This window comes from Camarhynchus parvulus, chromosome 8 (genome assembly GCF_901933205.1).
Source record: "Camarhynchus parvulus chromosome 8, STF_HiC, whole genome shotgun sequence".
NCBI lineage: Eukaryota > Metazoa > Chordata > Aves > Passeriformes > Thraupidae > Camarhynchus > Camarhynchus parvulus.
The window spans coordinates 15,208,769-15,232,165 of record NC_044578.1 but is presented as its reverse complement, the minus strand read 5'-3'; the positions used below and the strand labels follow the sequence as shown (position 1 = coordinate 15,232,165).

General features: G+C 36.6%; 1 long non-coding RNA gene across 1 annotated transcript in view; it reads left to right on the top strand.

Annotated features, from left to right (window-relative positions):
- The window catches only part of LOC115906293, a 152,958-nt gene that overhangs the window by 63,627 nt on the left and 65,934 nt on the right, over window positions 1-23,397 (top strand). The window contains exon 2 of the long non-coding RNA XR_004060910.1: window positions 2,446-2,530. This is a non-coding gene — a long non-coding RNA (uncharacterized LOC115906293). The remainder of the gene's footprint in view (window positions 1-2,445; window positions 2,531-23,397) is intronic.

Sequence of the window (23,397 nt, the reverse complement as noted above, 5' to 3'; positions counted from 1 at the left end):
TAATGAAGTGGTTTAGAATTGGCTTCAAAACTGGAGGCAGGTAAGGCACTTGAACTGTGGATGGTATAGATAGTCAAGGTCATGTGGCTGGAGTGGATATTGACTAAATGATTGTACTTGATGTCTGTCTTGCCCTGAGGATTTTGGTTCTTAAGAAGGATTATTTATCCCTTTGATGTTTTATATATATACTTAAGACTATATAAGAATGCAACATAAATATAATGTATTTGGTTTGTCAAAACTAGAAATTTCAGGTAATATCATGCAAAGCAATAATGGCCCTGTTAGTCATTTGATGTTTCTCATGGAATTATCCTGCATTATGAATTGTAGAAGCCCAATGTGGTTACACATATGCATTTTTCTTTAATCTAGGGCACTCCCATTCTTTTCAGAAGCCTTTTACTTTCCCTGCTATTGCTCACACTGCCACTCAGTTAAGTGCTATGCTATTGTGGTGTTAGCTAGAGTAAGCCAGGTGTACTTTTCTTTTTGAGAGCAAAAGTCCAGATGACACAACTTTTTTGTTTTTATACATTTTTCCCTGAAAACTTACTGGGATAGAATTAGTTCTCTCGCCAAATTAACAGTTTAGTACAGTAATTAGCAAGTTCTGCCAAAATATCTGTTCCAGCAAGGAATTGCATTTGGGAGATCGTCTATTTTTTCCCTTTAGCACTGACCACAGAACTTAATTAACTTTTCTTTCCATCATAAATTCCAGTGCAGGCAATGACCAGTGTGTCTTCCCCCACTCCTACATGTTCATTTATGATAAATTGTCCCATTCGCAGCCAATCTGGAGGCAGGTGCCTGTGTGAATCTCAGGGGTTACCCATACTGTACCATCCACAGGGCTGATTAATAATGAGGTTTTCACTGAACCCCCTTCTTTATTCTGTGTTCATGCTTCAGTGAAAGAGGGAGAAGTTTATGGTAGAATGAGAGCTTTCCTCCCTCCCAGTCATACTTCTCATTTAAACTAATGTCTTTTGGAACTGATTTGCATGTGCATGCTGCAAGGTACCTGCACTTAACCCCTTGACCCACACGTCCATTCTTGTGGTGTTTTGTAAAGACAAACTTTGCCCCCTTTCTTTTTCTCAGTAACTCCTAAGTTTCTATACCTTTTCTTCAGTGTTTACTTACCTGCATGCCCCCTTCCATTCTTGTCAACTTTCCATATCTAGTCAGCTCTAAATGGACTGCTATTGCCCAACAGTTTGTGTAAAGGGTCTCTATTTTTTTTGTAACTGTGCCTTTGAGGTTTTTACCCATAAAAATAGATAAAAGTTGTTACCAAAGTTTTTAAACTTCATGAGACACTTTTCAGGAATCTGCCTATATCTTAACACACGCATTTGTATGCATTGTCAGCAAGCAAAATTTAATCCCAGAGCAATGAAACACAAGCTATTTTGTGTCCATGGGAATAGATGCTACGGTGCACATTGCGCTGGATTTGCTAGGCTGCAATGTTGCTGCAAAGCTCTGGTGTTGCGCAGATGCAGTAGCCTGTGTGTGAACAATAAACTAGAAGGACACTAACTCAGTATTTGCTTTTGGGTCGTGGTCTAGCTCACTTCAAAGTCTCTGCACCACACATCTTGGATGTCAGAGTATGTCCAGGGGATCAGACGATTTTGCATCTGAAGCGTAGACAAGGCCCAAGTTATTTGGAAATGAAAAGTTGTTTTTTCCCCAAATCTGTTCATTAGGAGTTTCTGAAAGCACCAGTTCTTCTTTATAAGGAGATCTTTCCAGGCCTCTGATGACTTCTTTTTTAATTTTTAAAATTATTTTTTTTTTTTTTTTTTTTTTTTTGCTTTTGCTCTACTGTTTTGGAGCTCTGATTACTAAACTAGAACTAGGAATTAAGGATTGGAAGGGTGCCTTTAGGTACTTAATTCTTTCCCTGTCTTAATATAGAATTGTATTTTTTTTTGCTTTTGGTTTTGTTTAAAAATGTTGTGGATTCTGAACAGACAACTTCATTGCACTGCTAGGAAAAATGCTGTTGTTTCTTTTATGGTGGCAACCTTTTCATCCCCAGGTTGTGCGTGAATACAGGAAACACAATTTTCATTTGATGGAATTCCCTAGTGCCTTGTTGGATTTTTAGTAGCTGAGGAAAAGATTGACTGGGGAAAGATTTTGGCCATGATTGACTCCTGTTTCCTGGTTATTTCCAGCACCAGAGAATTTGGTCTTTTCAGTGTCAAACATGCTGCTGGCCTGACTGGTTTTGACATACTGCTTCATCACCCTTTATCTTTTTCCTCTATGTTTGGTCTCCAGGACCTTTACATATTTTAGTTCTGTTCACAAACTATTGATTTTTAAGTAATTTTCTTATTTACCATTCAAGGCAATTCTTTTTCTGACAGCTTTTTTTTTTTCTTCCCTGTTTTCTATTTCTGTCCTCATCACTTGCATGGACAGGAAAATACTCAGGAAGGATAACAGAAAAGGCACTGTGTACATCCATGTGGCCATTGTTGTTCTTGTTTCACAACCAAAGCAATCCGTAAGTAAATCAAGCTCAAATGTCTTGTCACCAGATTGACGATGAATGTTTTAATTGCTAAGAGATTCCAGAAAGGGGAGGGGGGAGGAAGCCAACTTGAAACAATAAACTTTGTTATCTCTTACTGCCGTATGTGTCTTCATCATATAAAGCTGTCAGTTTGATTTCCCTCTTGAAAATATCCTCATGAAATTACTTGATAACTAGTGGAGAGTTAAGTTGAAGTACTATTTAACTACAGCTCATGATTCCTTTCATTTTGCTAGGCAGACTATCAATAGTGAGAAGTGTGGTGTTTCAACTCCCTGTATTTTCCCTTATTATCCAGGTCTAACTGCAGTTTTGTTGTTATCTTGCATTCAGAATAAAAGCAGGACATAGGAAAAGGTAGCTGTCATGCTGAGTTCAAAAACCATCAAACAAAAGGCTTCTTCATACTTAAAGGTCGCTCTCTGATCTTCAGATCAGCCCTTAAAAAACCATAACAACAATTAATGCCAGGGGGCTTTCTGCATTACTTTTGATAAGGACACTCTAAAGCAAGAAGAATTATGGTAGGTGGTGTTGCTGTTGCTTCCTTGTTGAAAACAGTCATATTCACATGCCTTCAAAATGAGAGTAAGTGAATGAAGGGACTGTAGCTTGTTAAAAAGATACTGGGTACTTCACGATTCTAAATCATAGTGGCATAGCAAGAGCACTCTCTACCTAGGAGAGATGCTTTTTGCCTGTTGAAGAACTTTCCAAAGGATGAAGGAGTCTTATTATATTCTCAGATATTATTTATAAAATATTTGAGTGCAGTATCAAGCACCAATATTCTATTAGGAACTGGTGCTTACAGCCTGAAATTTTAACAACTATCAGTATGTGGTATAATTTTAATTGCATGTAAAGTAGCCTATTTGGTTTTACACTTGAAAAGCCAGGGACTAATTATATCAATTTGGATATTATACCCATTTGGGTATTTTAGTAACAAGGTTTGGCTTTTGCCTCAGGTAAAAAAGAGTATTATTTATGTTTTTATTGCCTGATGCTTTTACTAATTGCTGTATTTGATATGCAGGAAGGAGGTTCCCATGATTTCCACTACAGCAATCTGTGACAGGACTAAGTGTGAACCCATTTCTAGGAGAAGTGCCCATGGTCTGTGTTATCAGCTACATTGTGTGTGCTACTGGCAGTGCTAGTGCACACCCAGCTATGCCTCTGTATGTGTATGATGTCAGATGGATAAAATGCATTCCAGGCTGGGTTTGTGCTTTGCATTTACATACTCCTTATAGGGGAGCTTGTCAGTGAGCTCCACCTTCCCATCATACACTTGAATCTCCATGTTGACATACTTTTCTTAACAATTTCTTTTCCTGATGTAGAATAAATGAGGATACAAAGTTAATGTTAGGAACTAAAAGTACCAAGGAACTTGGTTGTTGCAATTCAGAGTAAAATTTGTTGTCATGAGTCCCAAGTTGTATAAAATGCTAATACATGAGGTTTTAATTAGAAGTGTTTTGTTGAAACATACCTTGAAATGTGAATGCAATAGTGAAATCTTTACTGTATTGGGTTCAAAGCTGTTTAGATGTTGACAGGATCTTTAAAAAGTACACAACCTATAGCTTTATGTGAAGGTTACCTGTTCAGTATATTACATGGAGAGTTGATTAAAGCTGCTGTATCTGAGAGCTGCCGTACATTTATGATAAACATCAGAAGCCACAGACCCCTGAAAATATAAGCTAAGGCTAGACTAGACAGGAGCTGACCTATGTGAAGAAAGGTTTTGCAACAGATGCAAAACCAGAAACTGGGAAATTCATCCTTGTGAAGGAGGAGGACGAGGATATTTGAGTGCCACAGAAGAAATAAAGGACAGAGCCAGTATGGCAGAGGGAGGATGGGCAGGAAATGAAAACAATATGACCCTGAAAGAAAGGTAGGAGGGAGCCCTTCAGCACAGGCTAGAGAAAAGCAACACACTGCACTGAGCATCTGCTGTTTTCCCACTGTGTTCAGGGAAACAGGACATATATATTTTTGAAAATAAGTAGCTTTGCATCAAAGAAATATCTGCCTCTGTCATCAACTTATCCATGTAAAAGGGAAAAGAATATTTAAGACTGTTTCCTACTGCTCTGACCAAAACACACCATTATTTATCTCTCTTTGCCTGTACCAAGGAACATATGAGGCTGTTGAGGCTACCTGCTGAGGACCTTATGGAAAATTTTACAAGGTATTTAAGCTCCTGAAGATGTAGAGGCACCTAATGGAGTTTTTAAAAACACCCAGGATCCTAGTGCTCTTCATAGACAATGACAATTAGCTTCCCAGGTGTCTTAGAGAGATCCTACTGAAGGTCCCCTAGGCCTTTCAGTACTGTAGAAATCTTGTGGCTGGTCTCTAGTGCTGACAAATATATTGGTCTGTTCTCTCTATTACTTGTTCATTCCAGGTGAGAAGAGAAACAGGGAATGTGTTTGTGAAAAAAACAAACAGGGCTTTTAGTGGAACCTTAACTATTGAATAGCTTTCTTAATTTTTGCAGTTCTCTGGGATCTTAATAGTAAAAACCAAAAATCCCATCCACTCAGCTTCAAGAGTGTTGTGATACAGGCTACTTAGGCAAGACATAATAATATACTTGTAAACAGTTTCTCAGTGTGCTGTAGCCCTACCATCATTAACACAATCAGTGTGGCAGAGTTCTGTTTGAAATGTTCATTAGACTTTCTTCTTACTTTCCAAAATTTTCTGGTTTGTGCAGAAGCCTCTTTAAGTTACAAGAGTTGTGTTTGGCTTTTTTATTTTCTGTATGCAGACACATCTTGGCTATGAATTAAGACAACTTTGAAATGGCAAATATTTATTCTTAGGATAAGTGCACAGTACTATCCCAAGCAGAATCTATTGAATGCAGTTCTTAAAATTATTCATATGATTTACCCCAGACATCCTGTAGAAGTAAGTAATACTCAGTATTCAAGACAGAGAAGAATACTGCAGTCTGGCCATTGAATGAAGGCTCATCATCTTTTCAAGAATTCTTGAGTGTTGTCTTGCTCATGGAAAGTCTCATCACACTTACTTTGAACTGGAAGAATGCAGAGTATTTTGTTTTTTCCTAAACTATTTTAATTAGGTCTGCTTTCTTCATAGCTGTGACATCTCAGTAGTTCTGAACAGGAAAAAATGCTGAAGTTATTTTCTGTGTTAATTTCAGTGTCTGCTGTTTGCCATTTTGATTATATTGCCAAATTTTGAAGGTCACCCTGTCCTTAGCAGTCCCATCAGAACAAAGTGCTAATGCTGACTTTTTTCCCAGACAATGAAGAGCTTTAACTAGCACACAAGAGGAGTCCATCAAAACTTTATCCTCCACTGAGTATTATTGCACTTGTAAAGATAATATTAATACACATTTCTAATGCTCTATGGATCATTATCTGGCAGTGGACCAATAATTGGGTATAAAACATTAACAACTAAAAAGGAATACTGATTCCTTTGGGCTTGCAATTGTTGTTCATTACAAATTGCTTCCAAAACAGGCCTGAGCTGATTCATAGAGAATTAAGTAGCTTTGGTTTAGTAATGTTTTCAGGTTTCTGAATAAATTATGGATGCATCTTGACTGTTAGAAGGAGCCACTGACATTATGAAATGGTAATGAACAGATATGCGAGAGAAAAACAGCCTCAGCTGATCATCCTGTTCAAAACCTATTAAGGTCTGATGAAATGAGAAGGTTTTTTTCCTTCCATGTATAGATGTGCAACAAGTCATAAGTTGTGGACTTTAATAATATATTTTCTTCACAAGCAATAACACAGCAATTAGGAAGTGCTCAGTGAGGTAGAAATAATGGTAACTGCTGCACAGATTAGTGCTGCTAAAGGGAGCTCAGACATACAGTAAAACAACATATTCCAGGTTCCTGTTGGTGTGTAATTTCTACTTTATTTACTTATCATCTCAGTTAAAGAGGACTCCTGGCAGTAATGAGGCTACATAAATGCACATATAATACTGTAAGATGTTACAAATGATATAAAAGATAAATCTAATGATTACCTATTATAATGACAGTGCAATCACTGGGTAAATTGTAGAATTCTGAGAAGTCTGTGACTGCCAAAAATGCCACTATGCAGTGTATTATTTCAGAGCTTTTATTTCTCCATTACTGTTTTGTAGGAGATATATAACTCACTTGGAAGGGAGCTGCTAAACACAATGGCTCACAAATCTTCATCTAGGGCAGCAATACTTACAAGTACTGTGGTAACTATGAAGATAGTAATCCTGAAAACTTTGAGGGATTTTCTTGCTGGAAATTCACAGTATTTGTTACCACTGTGGTAAAAAAGAAGATAATGTGACTGCCAAAATGAATCTCTTATACTGTAACTGCCTTAAAAATAAGCATGCAAAAATTGCCACATACTGCAAGTTCTGTCAAAAGAAGGTAAGTTCAAGTCCATCAGTGCTAACTCAGGGAAATGGATGTTCATATCTCTGAACCCCAGCAGAGTTTTAATCTTTAAAATCTGCAAGGTCTCTGATGCCTCAGATGTAGAACATTAAAAAAATTGTCAAACAGAGTTTAGTCATAGATTAAGCATAGAACATTGAGAATATGTGCTTACAGTAAAACATTTGTAAAATAGCAAATGTTAATTAAAATAAATTATGATTAAAAAGTACTTCAGAAGAGTCAATTCTTTTTTCTTTTTATGCTGGATGATAGTGCCTGAATCCTACCCTCTCCTCCTGTGAAGGCAGTCATAGGATTATATATGTAATTTTGGATGCAAAGGCAACATATGAAGTCTGTTACTGAGTGGTATGGAGGTATTAGAGGCATTCTGTGCTGAGTAAGTCATGGTATTTGTGTAAGTGAAATACATGAAAGAGAGCCAAAATGAAGATTTAATAAACAAGTGACTAAAGCTGTTAAATGTTCTCTGTAACAGCTGAGCACTTCATATTTAAAATCTAAGTGCTTACTAATTTAGGAAATGAAATATGAATTTACTAACTGTAACCATGTTGTATTGTGAAATATTTGCCTTAAAGTAGGCATAGTGATTTGTAGTGGTGGTTGTTATTACTTCTGTTGTTATTATTAGGGGAGAACAAATAGGACAGTAATTGGAAGATGGTAGTAAGGTGTAAACTAGAAGTGAGTGTAGATTCCATGGAATTTTTTGAGTAAACTCTTGAAATGAGTGTCAGTGAGGATGGATGTAATGTGTTCAAGCTTTCTGCTTTATGTGATAACTGTGCAGTGCTTGAAACCAGAGCTGGAATGGAAGGGTGCCAGCAGGGTAGCAGTCTTGTAGTCTATAAGAGGATATGAATGGGGAAGATTAGACATTTGATTTTTATGATTGGTAGTTTACACACTTGATGGGAAAGGAAGGGAATGGAAGCTATGAGAAATGATAAGAACTAGCCTCTTGGAGCTAAAGAAGGAGATAAATGTACGCTTTTATTAAGGGAAAGTGTTCACATCTCCTTATTTGTCTGACAATGAATTATTTTCTACTCTTATCCAGTTCTGGAAGGTCTAGATTGGGTTCTAGCTTTCTTCCTTTTCTGTGAATACTTTTGCAACAAAGGACAAAAAAATAACATCTTTCTTGGAAATCTCTTGGAATAATTCTAGTCTCAAAAAAAAAAAAAATCTGGAAAATGAAGGCAGAAAGGTGCACAAGAAGAATTGTTAAGATAATACGCAATTGAGTAAAACACCTGAATTTTGTCTGATAAAGGTGTCTATATTCAATTGATGAATTAAGAAATCAGTATATGTATTGTTAAAGGGTACAACCCAAAGTGAGTGAGCTGATGTTTTAGGTACTGTGTTTGTTTGTTTGACAGACATGGCACACTCCTACTTTCATTTACCTATCCTAGTACTTTGAGACTTGCTTCAAACCAGTCAAGGAAACACAGACAGGTTATATAGCTGCATCAGCCTGTTTTCCTTAGGAGCCTCCATTTTTGTTTGCATGACACAGACATGCATCGTTTTTACTGAAGTCCCCATTTCAAAAGTTCTTTCCATGGCCCAGGATTTAATTACTGCTGTAAAAAATGCAGGAACCCCGTCTTCCTAACCAGTCACTTTTGTAGTATCTTAAGTGTCTCTATACGTTTATATCAATGTCAAGAACAGTGAGCCAATTTTTGTATGACAGACAGAAACTCTTCCAGCAACTCTTGGTGATTGAAAATGTCTTAAACTAATGGGCATAGAAGACTCTCTTGTTGCTTCCCTGCAGTGACAGTCATGTGATTGCCAGTTTCTGGCTGAAGCAAAGAAGATGCTGCCCTCACTTCCACACCAAGTTCTGGCTGGTTTGTGAGGTATAAACTGATTCCCCTTCATGTGTATATATCTGGTGGTGTGGAACTATGCCATCAAGAAATGTATGTTTTCAATAAGGTGTGACAACTGATCAGTACTTTAAGCTGTAGATTGGTGTACAGTGCCTGACTCCATCTCCGTGTGCTAAATCATGTCAGGATCTGAAATTCACTGTTCCATAAAATAGAATAGAGGAAGCCAAAATATATGGGCACACAGGTATGTGCATCTATATAGCAAAAAAATTATAAGTAATTTGCAGACTCTTAACAATCTCATACAAATCCCCTGGGAATAAGTTTTTTTTGCCTGGTTAGAGTTCCAAGGGAAATGTCAGGAGTCCAGTCACTTGTGTTATTTACAGCCAACCCAGACAAAGCACCTCCACATTTTAGGGCAGGAGGCGCTCCTGCTCTAGCAGAGCAATGTTATTAATGACCATTAAGTCTTCTGCATCTACAAGATAAATTTTGCTCAAAGCAGATATGCCTCAGTTTGTAAAATCCCTATTCACTTTCTAGTGTCCCTTACTGTTTTTTGAATCAAAGCCATAAGATGCAAGAGGCAATAAATGCATTAGTATAAGTAGTCCTTTTTTAAAAGTTTAGGAATTAGAAATAACTCACATTGTATAAATCATATGGCATAATTATTGCATTTAAATGTTACATTACACTTATGTTTACATTAATTCTTAATAGGTCTGATTTTTTCCTTCTGAAAACATAATTGGAAACTGTATCTTCCCTCTTATTCTAATTAAAATATTTTAATAAATGTTTATTTTGATACTATGTCATGGAAGGTTGCAGCCTTGGCTGCCTAATGTAATGTAAAAATCAATTAGATGCAGAAAAATATCTGAGTTTAATTTACAAAGACTAGATATCTGCCTGATCACTGCTGTGTAGCAATATCCATAACGTTTTATATATTAAAATAGTAATGATTAGTATTAATCTTGGACATGCTGAAGTATTTACCTATTCATATATTCAAAGGTAATTTGTTTCCTTGACTGCAGCTTTTGAGTTGCCATATTGTATAATTTCTGTACCAAAATGTCTTCTACAGTGGTTTGAAAGCAATTTCTAACATGCATCATATACTCGAGGTTTATTTGTCTCATGCAGAGATCAGCGTGCAAACATTGCTGCATATGTAATTCTTGGAACTAATTGCATGCATACAAAACAATGCAAAGATTTTAACATTGTACAGCAATTAATATCTCTGCTAGTGTAAGTATGTTTCCTTCTCTCCATACTCTCTTCCTCCATGCCCCCCCAACCATAAATCATTTCCAACCTGTCAGAATGGATCTGTGCTGGCAAAGAAACAAGGGTAATGTTTCAGTTTTCTCCATCTGGTAAGATATTTTCTGTTAGTTTTTCTCCTTCTCTGTACTCATTGAATTTGCATGAAAAACTATGTATTGTAGACTAATAAGATTTCCTGAAATAGAGTGGAGGAAGCATGACCCGTCTCCCCCTAAATCCGAGGTGGTGTGAGATAGAGTAAATACTGTCATGTTAATGTTATTGAGAAGCTGAGGGCCAGACTGGCTTCCTGCACCTCTGGTGCAAAGGGAAGGATGCTGGCATACTGGGAGAGGGACTGGGATTGTGACTGCAGGCCTGTGAGTCACTGTATTCTAAGCACATCATTCCATTTTTCCCAGTTTACAAAATCAATTAAAAATTCCTTCTAAGGAAATGTTTCTCTGTTTTCCTAAATATCAGTCATTCCAGTCTTTAGCATCTATACCCTTTTTGAGGCTTAAACTGCAAGCTTGGTGGGTTAAATAAACTTCATTTATTTTAGGTATATAGTTAATTACTTAAAAAAAATAATTTCGTATGGAAAAATCAGTATCCTCTCAGAGTACCAGATCCTATGTTGATGACAGACTTTGTGAACAGTTCTCTGCATTGCTAGGGGATTCTCTTACATACTGGCTCACAGATGAGGTACAATTTTGTCATAGCCATTAAAAATAAAAACTAGTTTTTACTTGCACAGAGAGAAAATTTTGGGCCCTTCTGAAGGACCACATCCTGTACTTGTAGGATCTATGGACAAAAATAAATACCTGAAGGTACAAAATTGTAAATGCTTTTTGAATAGCTCAAGGTCCAGGCCTTGAACCATAGCAATCCTTGGGAGAGTGGTCCAGCAAGGCATGGGTAGCAAAAGTGGACTTGGCAATGAGGCTCTGATTAGTGCTACTACACCAGCTCCAGGGCAAAACCACTTTCCTAGGAATCTGATTCATGTCCGAAGTGGAAGCATTCCTCCCTCTTCTTGCCCTTGTTCTGTACTGTGTAGGACACAGCATTTATCTGAGGAACTTAGCCAATTTGCTCCACTTGTCAATCCAAATATTCAATATTGAGTTGAAATTAAGAAATTATATTAAAATTGTACTGTAATTAAGCATCCCACTTATCTTTCTTTTTTTTTTTTTTTTAGTTTACCTTTGGTTGTTTCATCTGTCTTGAGTATATTCAGTTAATATTTTCAAGTTTTACTTCATGTTTGAGAAATCTAGACACTTGTTTTCATGGAAGCTCAGATTCACATTTATTAATATGATTTCAACAGCTAGAACATTAAGAAAAATAGCAAATATCACAAGATTCATAGGAAAATAATGAGAGTTGGCAACACTATCAATTTCCTCTGAGGATACTTCCATTATAGTTAGGTTATTGGACATACTTATTTGTTATTGCAAGGCTTCCTCTATGTGGAAAGAGCAGAGAGCCTTGATCTGAAAGAGAATAAAACCCAAGCAGAAGCAGATGTAAATTCTCTGTGAAAGAGCAGAGAGACAGTGTGCATGTGCATGCATGCCTCTGTCTCCACGAATACTCAGCACTGAGCACTGAAAACAAAATGCTGTTTGACTTAACAAGTAGGGAGAGTACTCAAATGTAGAGGCACAAAAACGTCCATGCAATTTCACAGCTAAATACACTACAATTATAATCTAATGCAATAACAATTTTAAGGGTCATTTCATTGTAAGAGATAAGATATCTTTTGAGTGGTAGAAAGCTCCCACCCAGCCATCACCTAAACAATAGTTACGGTTCCCTGGGAGGGGAAACATTTGGACCAAATTGCTGACGCAGAGACAAAATACCTTTTCAAGTGTTTTTTTGATGTACCTGAAGTTCTCAGAACTCACACATCCCCATACATACCTGGGGACTCAAATTTAACATCCCTATCAAAAGAAAGTTAACTCTTCCTTATCTGTGGGTTTGATTTCTAAATCTTTTATTTTTTTAAAGGTTAGTTATTGCTGTTGGGTTTTATTTAGTCTTTAGCAGCTCCATGTGTCTGGAAAAAAACCATATGTGTCCGGAGTTGTAGAGTTGTAGAACTATTGATAAATAAAAGATAAATTTACTTTTTAATTAAGTCTAAGTATATGGCAAACAGTGCTCTGTGCTTGAAACATAAAGACTTTGGATAAGATCCTAACTAAAGACAAAAGTAACAGGAATGTTCCTTTTATCCTGTAACTTCAGTCTCAGCTTTTTCCTTTTTACGTGTTCCCAAAGCCTGTCTAAGTGTTATTTGTGTTGATATTCATTTCAGCCCCTTGTTTTGCTCTGTGGTCCAGCAGTGACTGGGAGCACTTCAGAGCCAGCACACTTTCAGGTGTCACATTACAGCATCTCCTCTGGCTGATAAAAGAGAAGTATTAACAAGCTCCAAAAAAGCCTCATATCCAGTACTTTCACCACTGCAATGCTGTTCATTAACATGTTAGTAAGCATCAATAGATGCCTCCAAAAGAGACCAAAAGCCGCCAAAATAGAACTGCTTCTTCCATGCACAAGCAGTGGTGTAGAAATACTACATTTGAAAGGACAGCTCCATTCTGTTTCATGGGTCTTTCAAAACAACAATATAAGTCATCGTTATTAAATCAAAAAGACACCCTCTGTGCCTGCCAGCCTTTATATCTGCCAATCAGATCTCTGGAGTGCTGTGTTTTCTCTTATAAAGCTAAAATGTGTTACAAAGGGTTGAGGAAGGCAGAAAGAAGGAGAAAAAAATTATTGAACTGATCAAAATATTAACCAGGAATTGTTAAAAAATGTTTGTGAAGCATTTCACCAAATTTTCAAAATTATATGTTCCATATTCTGCAGAGCTATAGCTCTCATTTTCTGTTTATATTTCATCTTCCACAGAGAATGTTCACTGGCTTCTCAAAAGGAAAAATAAAATAGAAGGAGAGCAGTTGTAAGAAATGTTGTGTAAAACAATGTGTGTTCGTGTGAGTAAACATAGAAAATGAGATGAAAATCATGTCTGTTTAAAACATTAAGGAATTATAAGCAAGCCATTGCATTAATTTAAAAAAATGTCTTCCAGAGTAATAAATAGCACAAGTTTGCTTATCAGGAGTGTAACTGCTTGCATTTCTAAATGCATGATGGCAGTGGAAGTAACTGAGATTTACAAGGCAGTTGTATATGTGTAGTGCAATAGATATTGTTGTTTGCTCAGGTAAAGCATTGAAATAGCCAGCTGCTGTTTCATCTCTGGTGCTTGTAATGTAGGTAGGTCCTAACACTGTTCATTTCAAATGGGGTTTTGTTAGATGTTTCACACCATAGAAGCCAATAAGACTGAAACATGTTATCTTGATCATATCACAGAATTGCAGAATATTCTGAACTGGAAGGGACCCAGAAGGATCATCAAGTCTAACTCTGTGTGAATGGCCCATATAGGGATCAAACCTTGGCATTATTAGCACCATGTTCTAACCAGCTGAGATAATCTCAGTTGTATACTGGGTTTGGATTTAGTAGTGTTTGACTGATGCAAGGCACTTTATGAAGGCAAGATCCCAAATTCTTGCTTTTTTTAGAAAGTTATTTAGATTTTGAGATTGCAATTGAGATAAGTACTTTCTAAATGTTATCATTCCTAGCCAGTTTTATTCTTCATCTGCTGTGCAATGAGATTAAATTCCCAGGTAGATGTACAAACCCAAACCTGAAACACTGGCATGCCTGGGAGGGAGCGATGGCTGAATGTTACAGTCAGGACTATTCAAAGTGCATTGGTTTCTGAGTGCTGCACAAATGCAGAAGTACAGCTGACAAGTTCAGGGTCAAATTATGATCCCAGCTGTGCTACCACTGCCAAAAGGGGAAGTTGCTTTTACCTTCCCAGGCTTCCTCTGAATTATGATGTCCTGTCCCCTCCTGCCACGGGTAAAACTCCTTGCTAAATGTGATTCTGTAGGTGGATCCTTTCCTCTCCACTTTGTTTACTGGCTCAGTTTTCCCCTGTTTTGCCCAGCTGAAAGAGCCCAGGTCTAGGAGGACCCGGAGTCGAGAGCGTGTGGTGAGGAGCACACAGTTGAGAGCAGATGGCAGAGTTGAGCTTTTCCTTTTCCAACAGCAGTAACCAGTGGGATCAGCTCATTGTATTGTATGTAGCTTCACCCAAAGCAGCAGATTTACTTTTGACAATGTTCAGTTGTGGTGGCTTTGTTTTAACATGCTCATAACTGATGCAGATATAATTACTTTTCCCATCAGAGATTATCACATTGGAGATTGATGTATGATCTAATGAAGGGGAATAGTAAAGTAACTTTGTGTTATCTGTGATCAAGAATGAGAATGCTCTTTTTTTTTCCACAGGCATTTTTTTGAGCAAGCTGATTTGTGAAAGCTTTTAATTTTTTTTTCACTTTTATGAGTGATAATGATCAACCAAATAACAACCTGCTCAAATAGGGATGCTTTATTAAAAAACACCTGAAAGCTAGTACCTACAGTAAATGGTAAATTTCATTTTTAGAAAATGCCATATCTGGGGAACTAGAACTTGGTCTCATGCACTGTTATTTAGATAATTCACTGGACAAATTCCTCATTTAATGTATTTCAGCTGGAAGTAGAGTTCAGTACTCAGACTGGACTGTGGACATCACTAAATTGGTTTATAATACAAAAGCAATGGAAGGAACTCTACTAAAGGAGCAGTTATAAGAAAATACCAGAAAACTACACTATATCTAATTACACTCTGAAATAGAAGTTATAATTATAGTTTTGTTTTGTGCCTTAAACTTTTTTATCGCATCTTGGAAATATATTCAGAATAGTTTAAATTTAGTTTCTTCAGTCAAAAATCAAGACAGTTGTTTATTGTATGGATTATGTTCATATTTGCTGAAGAATTAACTACCAGTGAGGTCTAATTATTGTTTTTTATTCGTGCAGTGAGATTTTTCATACATTGCCTTCTGACCACTGCCCAGCTGGAAATCATATCCACTTTTGTAGGATTTTGGTAGCAAAACCAGAATTTTGTAAGGTGCATGCAAGTCTAGTACATTTGCTTAGCTTTTTGTTCTTATATTAGAATATTAGCTGGAAATATATTGTACATTTCTTATTTCCTGAGAAAGGCAGCGGTTTGTGAGATTTTGTCCTGTAGTGATTGCTGTCAGGCACAATGATGACCTTCAACATCATATGTGCCAACAAGGTTTATGACACAGAAACTCAGCAAGGGGGGATAAAGCAGATTTCAGAATTCTCCCAAGTAGAGTTACAATTCTGGAGTGTAGAACAGCTGGGATAAGTAAACATCCAACTTGCATTGGCTGCACTTTTGGCTAGTCCAGGAGAGAAGAGCAGGAGCAAGTTTCTTTAGTGCTTTCTCCAGCTTTAATCAGAGGTTCATTGACTGTGCTGCTGGGCTTGGGGAGAGAGGTCAGGCACATGCTTCATTCTGCTACACCAGCATGGGTCTTTTCTATGTTGTAGCCGTGTAAACAAAGATGTTTTAGTTCTTCCAAAATTATGGACTTTTTTTTTTTTGCAGAATATAGTCATATGAGATTATAAATTCAGCTGCTGGCTCTTAGTTGATATAATGTTTGAAATAGTCCTGTCTATAATAAGGACATTTGTTTTGTCTTCATTAAGCTGACTGCCATTTTTCATCCCAGCATAATGTAAAGTCTGCTATGTATGGGATTTCTGTAAACAGTGCTTACTTTTAAGAACTCTCAATAAACAACTACTAAACTCTTTAACAAGATGTTTTAAACTTCAGAAAAGTTTGACTTTTACATTTCCCAGATGCTTTCTTTCATTGTTGCTCTTAGTTCGGCTTTAATATCTCTGTTGAGGTTTTGGCCATTTTGATAATTCATGTTTTTAGCATTGAAGGTGGCATTTGGGTAGTAGTAATTTATTATTTTTTATAACTTTTTATTGCATGCATGTAGACATAATTTTGTTGTGCTATATATAGGACTGACCATATTCCCTTATTTTTGTGCTGCGCAAATTCAGGTTCCTGCCTAAATTTCCTTCCTAGTCTTCCATTTTTATTTCACAGACAAAGCTCTCATAATCAGAGAAAACTGATTGACCCAAGGGCCTAAAGCCTCTTTTTTTTCCTATAAAAAGGTACCAGAAGAATGCAGTACAGTTAATGTGGTGATTTGTCTTTGCAATTCATTTCATTACCTTATCTCTGGCAGAGCTGTTGTGTGTGTGTTAATGTAGTACGTTTAAACATCAGCAGATGGGGCCCTTGTTTCCTTTGAAGAATAGTTTGTCTTTGAATTTTATTTTTTAATGTCTGTGGCAAGAATGAATTTTTCTTGTTATAACACATTAAATTAATGTAGTCTTTGTAGCAGATAGGGATCTAAATGCAGATCAGAATGCCTTAACTTTAGTAGGAAGAGAGTGTTTCCAAATCTAACCGGAGATCTAATTTTCATGGTTGGCCTTTATTCCTGTAACTGACTGAACAAAAACCTCTGCTTTGAATATCTCAGAAATTTTCTAGGGTTTGGAAACCAACTGTTCTGCCTTGTGGTTGAATCTTTCTTTTAACTATATTTCATAAATCTTTCTAAAGGTAAAAGAATAAAGGAAATTCTCTGTCTTCTCTAGAACAGGCAGCACTTTTCAAAGTTATTTACAAAATGCAGTTTCCCTTCTCCATAGGTGAAATAACATAAAGGTTGCATAAAAGTGAAGAAAAAGGCATTGTAGAAGCAAAGCAGAAATAACTGTAGAGAGTAATGCTTTCTTTTAACTGAGGGAGAAGCATTGGCACATGCAGCTAAGGGCAGCATATGTCTTAACTCAATTTCCTTGCTTTTGAAAGACTAGAATTATAAGTGGAATGGATTCAATATTTGAATATGGTCATTTTGTTTCTAAGCTTGTTGTCCCCTTAATGATTCTGTTAGACTTAAAATACATGCATTTTATTTATAAGTAAAAAATTATATGGAAGGCAAAGCAATATACTCTGATGCCTTAACCAATCTCATGAGTGTGTTACAAATTTATACTTGTATTTTGTAAATGGGTGTCTCATAGTTTGGAATTACTTTTTCAGGGTTGTTAATCTTTCTGATCTAAATAAGAATCTTATTTGAATGTGGCGACATAGTGGGATTTTAACATAATGTATCATAGAGGGCAAATCTTTCATATTATTAACTTGAAACACCAAAATTGCTCCTTCTGTGTCATTGTAATCTGTCGTTTAAAATGACTGCTACTTGCTTATGCCAGCTTCTTCATGTGGTTCATGTGTGGGCTAATTAAAGACTGCAGATTTGGGGGTTTTGGGGGAAAAAACCAGAATAACGAATACATTAAAAAATCCTTAAGTCAAGAAAAGAAGCCATGTCGGAAAGAGAAGCACACAGTTTGCATTTATTGGGTATTGTACCATTACCCAAGGGTTGATACTAAGGGTTAAAGTACTGTGATTTTAAAATTGAAAATTGCATAACATGCAAGCAGTTATTAAGTTAAAAACATCAATTTGGTATATAATTTATTGTTGCTTATACATAAAAGATTACATTTGTGCAGCCATGATTTACACTTTTTCTTTACTTTTACATATGAGCCCTGTTATTAACATTAATCACATTTTTCATGTCTAATGGTGCAGACCATGCAAGGCCTGTCAGAAATTATTAATATTTCGAATCTGTTTTTTGACTCAGTTTTTGATGGAAGTATTATTTGTTTTCCAGAATTTATTAGGGAGAAACTTCAGAAACATTTTACTGGTTGCTCATTTAGCTGATTTGGGTGCATACCTCATAAACAGTATGTCCTATCAAAAGGTCACCTAAACATACCATTCTGCTTGAATTAAAATTATTTTATCTGCATGATAAGGTATAATCTGAGCATCTCAACCCTTCCCTGTATTTTGTTACTGATTTACTCTTATATTCCCCAATATATTTGTCTGGTCCAAAAGACCAACACAAATATATTGGGGAATATAAGAGGGGAATATATTGTGTTCTTTATAGAGATTAAATATAGGGAGAAAAAATCTGATCAAATGATTGGAGTTGTACTAGATTTTTACTTGTGACATTCCCATAAATATTTTTTCCCTGGAGATACTGTGTATGGCAGTGCTTTAATTTGAGGGAGATTGACTTGCACCTGACATCGACTCTATTGGCATTCTTTTCCAAAATGGCAGTGCATTATTTTCTGGGGAAGTAAGAAATGACAATTTTATTTTGGCCACAAAACTCTCAGGAAAATAATTTCCTATACAGTACATTTTTTTCTCTGTACACATGAAAATGTATGATTTTAAGGTGTGTATAGAGTATATAAGTGTGGAGGGATAGAATGTAAGAAAATAGTGCAGAAGGTAGTCTCACACCTGAGGAGCTGCAGCTGTACTAATCACCAAAGATTAGGAACAGGCCTGCCCTTAATAGGCCACAGCTGTGTCCAATAAGAAGTCGAGTGCTACAAAAGAGTGGGTGAGCTGGGTGAGGAGAGAGTTGGGGTTTGTTGGCTATACAATGAAGAAGGAGTCAGTGCTGTGCAGAGCTGCCCATGAGGAATCACTGAGAAGGTATGCAACTTTTGTAGTAAGATGACAACATATAAGGACAGAAAACATTTAGGTTAACTATGAACTATTTTGTATATAGTGCATTGGATAAATAGAGACTTAGATCCAAAGGTGCAGTACAGTTTTCTTATTTAAATTATTATTATAATGGCTTATTGATAATTTTACTTAACACACACTAATTTTTGAATCTCTTTTACCCACGTATTCATCATGCAGATGATCAAATGGAATTTCACTTCCTCTGTCTCAAGGGGGAAAGTAAAGAGGTTTAAGCCTCTGAGCTGGAGGAAGGGAGGGAGAGTTAACTGAAAGGGAGGTTACTTTCTTTAGAAGTAGGGAGTTCTGTGCTGTGGTTGGGAACTGAGATAGTACAGCTGTTGAAAGCAGCTCACATCTTTGGTCATGACTTGAGTGTCATTTGAAACTGTTCTGAACATTGTTAAATATAAAAAAAGGAAGGAAAGGAAGGGGCTTCGAAGAACCAGCTCCTTCTGGAAACAAATGTATTTATGGTAGCTTTATCTAGGAGTTTCTACACATTTAAGTAATAATCATTACTAAGCATCTGTAAATCTATTTAGCTAATACTACCTAGTAGATGTAGATTTTCCAAATCTAGTGCTTATCTTGCAGCTTGGTGGTGTTTTTTTTTTCTTCTTCTTCTTTTAGAAATGTATTAAAAATGTGAATTAAAACATGAATTGTAGAGATTAATCCTAAGGTTTCCTCTGCAACTCTTTTCAGGAAAACTTCTTGGGTAAATTTTTCTGATGGATGGTGATGTTGGGATCTGTCTTGTAAAGACTGCACAGAATACACTGTATAAAACCAATGGATAGAGGTTTAGGGTTATTTTGGGTCCTTCTATTTGATGAGCAAGTCTGGGTGTGGTGGACGTGTTCCTGTGTGCTGCTTCTCTTGCTGGAGCAATGTAAAAACCCTTCCCACAAAACGTAGCAGACAATGGCTGTTTGACAGTGTGAGGTAAATTTTGGAGCAAATGGGAATGTTCCATTCGTGGCATTTTTGCGGCTGGAGCTTTATGAGCAGGATGGAAGCTTTAGGTGAGAAAGGCTTTTGTGGCATTTCCTAAAGGAGAGCACCTAAAGGTGGTGGCATAAGCTCTCAGACTCTGTGGATCAAGAAGGGAGCGTCCTCCAGATAAGAGATCACATCTCTCTCCATTTCTGCACCATTAATGGGGGATTGTCAGGCATATTCAGTGTGTTCTTTTTATTCCCTGCAAAACTGGTTTATCTTAAAGTTCCATAAAAGAATGAATATAAGAATGTACATGGTTTTCTGTGCCTTTTTGAGTATATCAGCAGAGCTGGTTTTACTTGGCGCTCGGCCTTGCTGAGTTTGGAATCTTCCTCAGATCAGGAGTTCTGGCAAAGCTGGTGCCAGAGATGACATGCTTGTTGCATGTCAGTGGATCTACAAAATGTGGCAGTCTTGAATTCCAGCAGCTCCACACCCTGCTCTTACAGCTGGAGTTTAGGGAGTACCTAGCAGTATTCCTGAGGAGCTTGTGTGATTCCCAGGACAGGCTGTTGAAGACTGCAGAAGGTTTGACATTAATTCTGACCTTGGATTGTCCGACTTAAAAACTTCATGTTTTAAAACTTTATTTGCAGCATAGTCTCTAACTTGATTTTCAACACAGTGTTCTAAATGAGTAATGTTTGATATTTTGCAATATTTTAAATTAATAGATAACCATTTACAACGTTAACACTATCTTAATGAAGATTTTTGCTTGGGATTATAAACAGCTGCTGGAAGTACACTTCATCTATCATTTATAATCTGTTATTAAATTTGCACCTGGCAATGTAGCTATAGTTGAAATTCTGTTAATTATGAGACCTGCAGTTGGGAGGCCTATAGGCCGTCCTTTCCAATCTCATCAGGCTGCAACTTTGTATATAATATTTTCACTAGGGTGGATGTTTTTCTTCTTGGGTAGGTCAACATTTAACTTCTTCCCTTCTCAATAAATAGGTAAATACTCAAGAATTACTAGAAGATGCCAAGTAAGAAAAGCATAGGTGGTTTTTTTTGTTTGCCTTTTAATGCCCATTTCTGAAGCTGTCCTTGCCTTGAATGGGAAAACAAATAACAGAAGCGAGATGAAAAATACTTCATAATAAATGATTTAACATGTATAACTTTTTTTCATTTGTGAATTGTCTATGAGCTGCTTTGATTTTCTCAAATGAATTTGCTATTCAAAATTATTCACCAAATACTTTATCTGAATAATTTTTGGTCTGGAGATGTTGGCAAGCAGATTGTTGCATTTATTTGAATTTCTAATTTCAGATATCACACTGTATATGTTGATTAGATATACTAACATTTATGTTCTCTCTTTGAAAGAGAAGGTACTAGAACTCTTAAAATGAGATTTCCAACTGGTGTTTGCAAGTTCAGAATTATTAGTGAGTACATAGTCACTGAATGGGCTGTTGATTGCTCCTTTTGAGTGTAAACTTGCTTGACAAAGTCTGTCTGATGCCTCTCAGAAACATTTCTCACAGAAAACAACACATTCACCAAAATATATTTGAAAAAATTGGCATATTTTTTAAAAAAAGTCTTAACTTTATCTTATTTTATGAATGTTTTTTATTTTGAAGATCTGATAGTTGGTACAGGTTGCCTTTCTCAGGGAGCTGCCACAGTAAGGGAGGATCAGGCTGGAGGCTGGTAAGAGGATTGGAAGAATGTACAGGAGCTGAGTGAATAGAACTTGAAAGGAGAATCAAAATATTTCATAGTAACAGAGTAAATAAACTGGTCAATTTAGGGGCTGCATTAAGCTGTCCAGTATTGCATTATTTTAGACTGACAAATATAATAAAAAGAATAGGAAGGATGGATGGGCAGAGAGAAAGTTTTTATAAAACTGCTACATAAAAGCAATACATTGAATCCTTTCTCTTACCAGCTTACCAATAATGAGATATTGCTATATGGAATTCAGTACAGTAGCTTTTATGTTTGTCACACAGGAAGACAAGACAATATGAAGAAAGGATGGGCAAAATGATGAGGAGTATTAGAGGAACAACATGAGTTCTCTTGTAGGGAGAGAACCAGAAAAGCATAGGAGAATGTCTGAGGGTGAGTGGGATAATGTGGACAGTGGTGCTAGAGTTGGTCTGCTGAATCTTCTAGTCTGACATCTGAAATATATCGCAGGAGGGCTTGCTATATTAAAGATGTTAGCTGGCTTGCAATAGGAATTAGTCACACAGCTTTTGCCTAATTCTGTGACTTTGAAAGTTATTATTTTTGGGGGGGGATAACATTTCATTGGTTTTTTGCTATCAGAAATGCTTTATCTGTCGTTGTTGACAGTGCATGCCATATCCAAAGACTGAATTAAATCCTAAAGATGAAGTTCAGGCTTGGTTTAAAAAAGAATAGTGATTTCTTAAGGAGAACCACTGTTTTTAACTAAGTGGGTTAATATATTTCTGTGAAACAAAAACCTCTAACTGTTACTGATCTAGTAGAAAACAGTTGCCAGGGCCTTTAGGTGTAGTGGATTCCCAAAGTAAGTCCAGATGAAAAATTATCACTGAATGCATGTTTTGTTTTGCTTTGCTTTAATAAGTAAATTGACAATGATTGTGGGTGTTACTACACTTCTTGATTGGAAAAAGTTCTCCTTTAAAGGGAGTTTTGGATAGGGAAGAAACGTTTAAGGCTCAGGGCTGATTTAAAGAGTTTTAGCCTTTTCAGTAGGGGAAAGATATATTGTGGCCTGGGTTTACATGCCCACACAATTCCAAAGAAGACAAAAGGAATTGTGCTGACAGAAATCAGCAGAATTTAGCTCTTTCTCACAGTAAGAGGCGGCCAGCATAGCGGAGGGTCCTGCTAAAATCCAGCGCAATACTGAAGCTTGTGCTTTTTCAGTCTTTTTCGAGCTGGACACTGTTCCTCTACAGATTTTGTTCCTTAATTTTTATGCATTTTTTAAAGTGCACTTTCCTCATAAGCATTTTTTTCTTCAGTTTCACATCTTCTTAAAGCTTTTGAGATGTTCCTAAGCACTTCTGTGAGTCTTTTTATGGACCTCTAGTTACAGTCTGATTGCTGAATGTCTTGGGTGAATATTTGCAGTTTGGATGAATGGCTGAAGGTGCATCAAATGGCAGCATTCAGAGATATTTGACCAAGAATGATTGACAGTGTCTGTAACTACTTATTATGTCAAAGCTGCAGCACACCGATTGATGGGAAATGATGTATAATAAATTAGAATGATCACACATCATTTCCCATCGATTGAAATGCCAAATCCTTTGATGGAGTAGTGAGTTATGGCCAATACTACTCACTGTCTTAGTAGGAGATTGATTGCATATCCCTTCATCAATGTGATCAAACAACTAAGGAATCCAAAGTACACATGTAGCAGACAAGTTCTACTGCAGTTTCAGTGTAATGTGAGAGCAATAAAGTCAGTGTTGCTTCTGTGGCATTATCAATGTAACCTGGGGCATATGTGAAACATGAGCAAACGTGTAAATGTGCCCAAATTCAT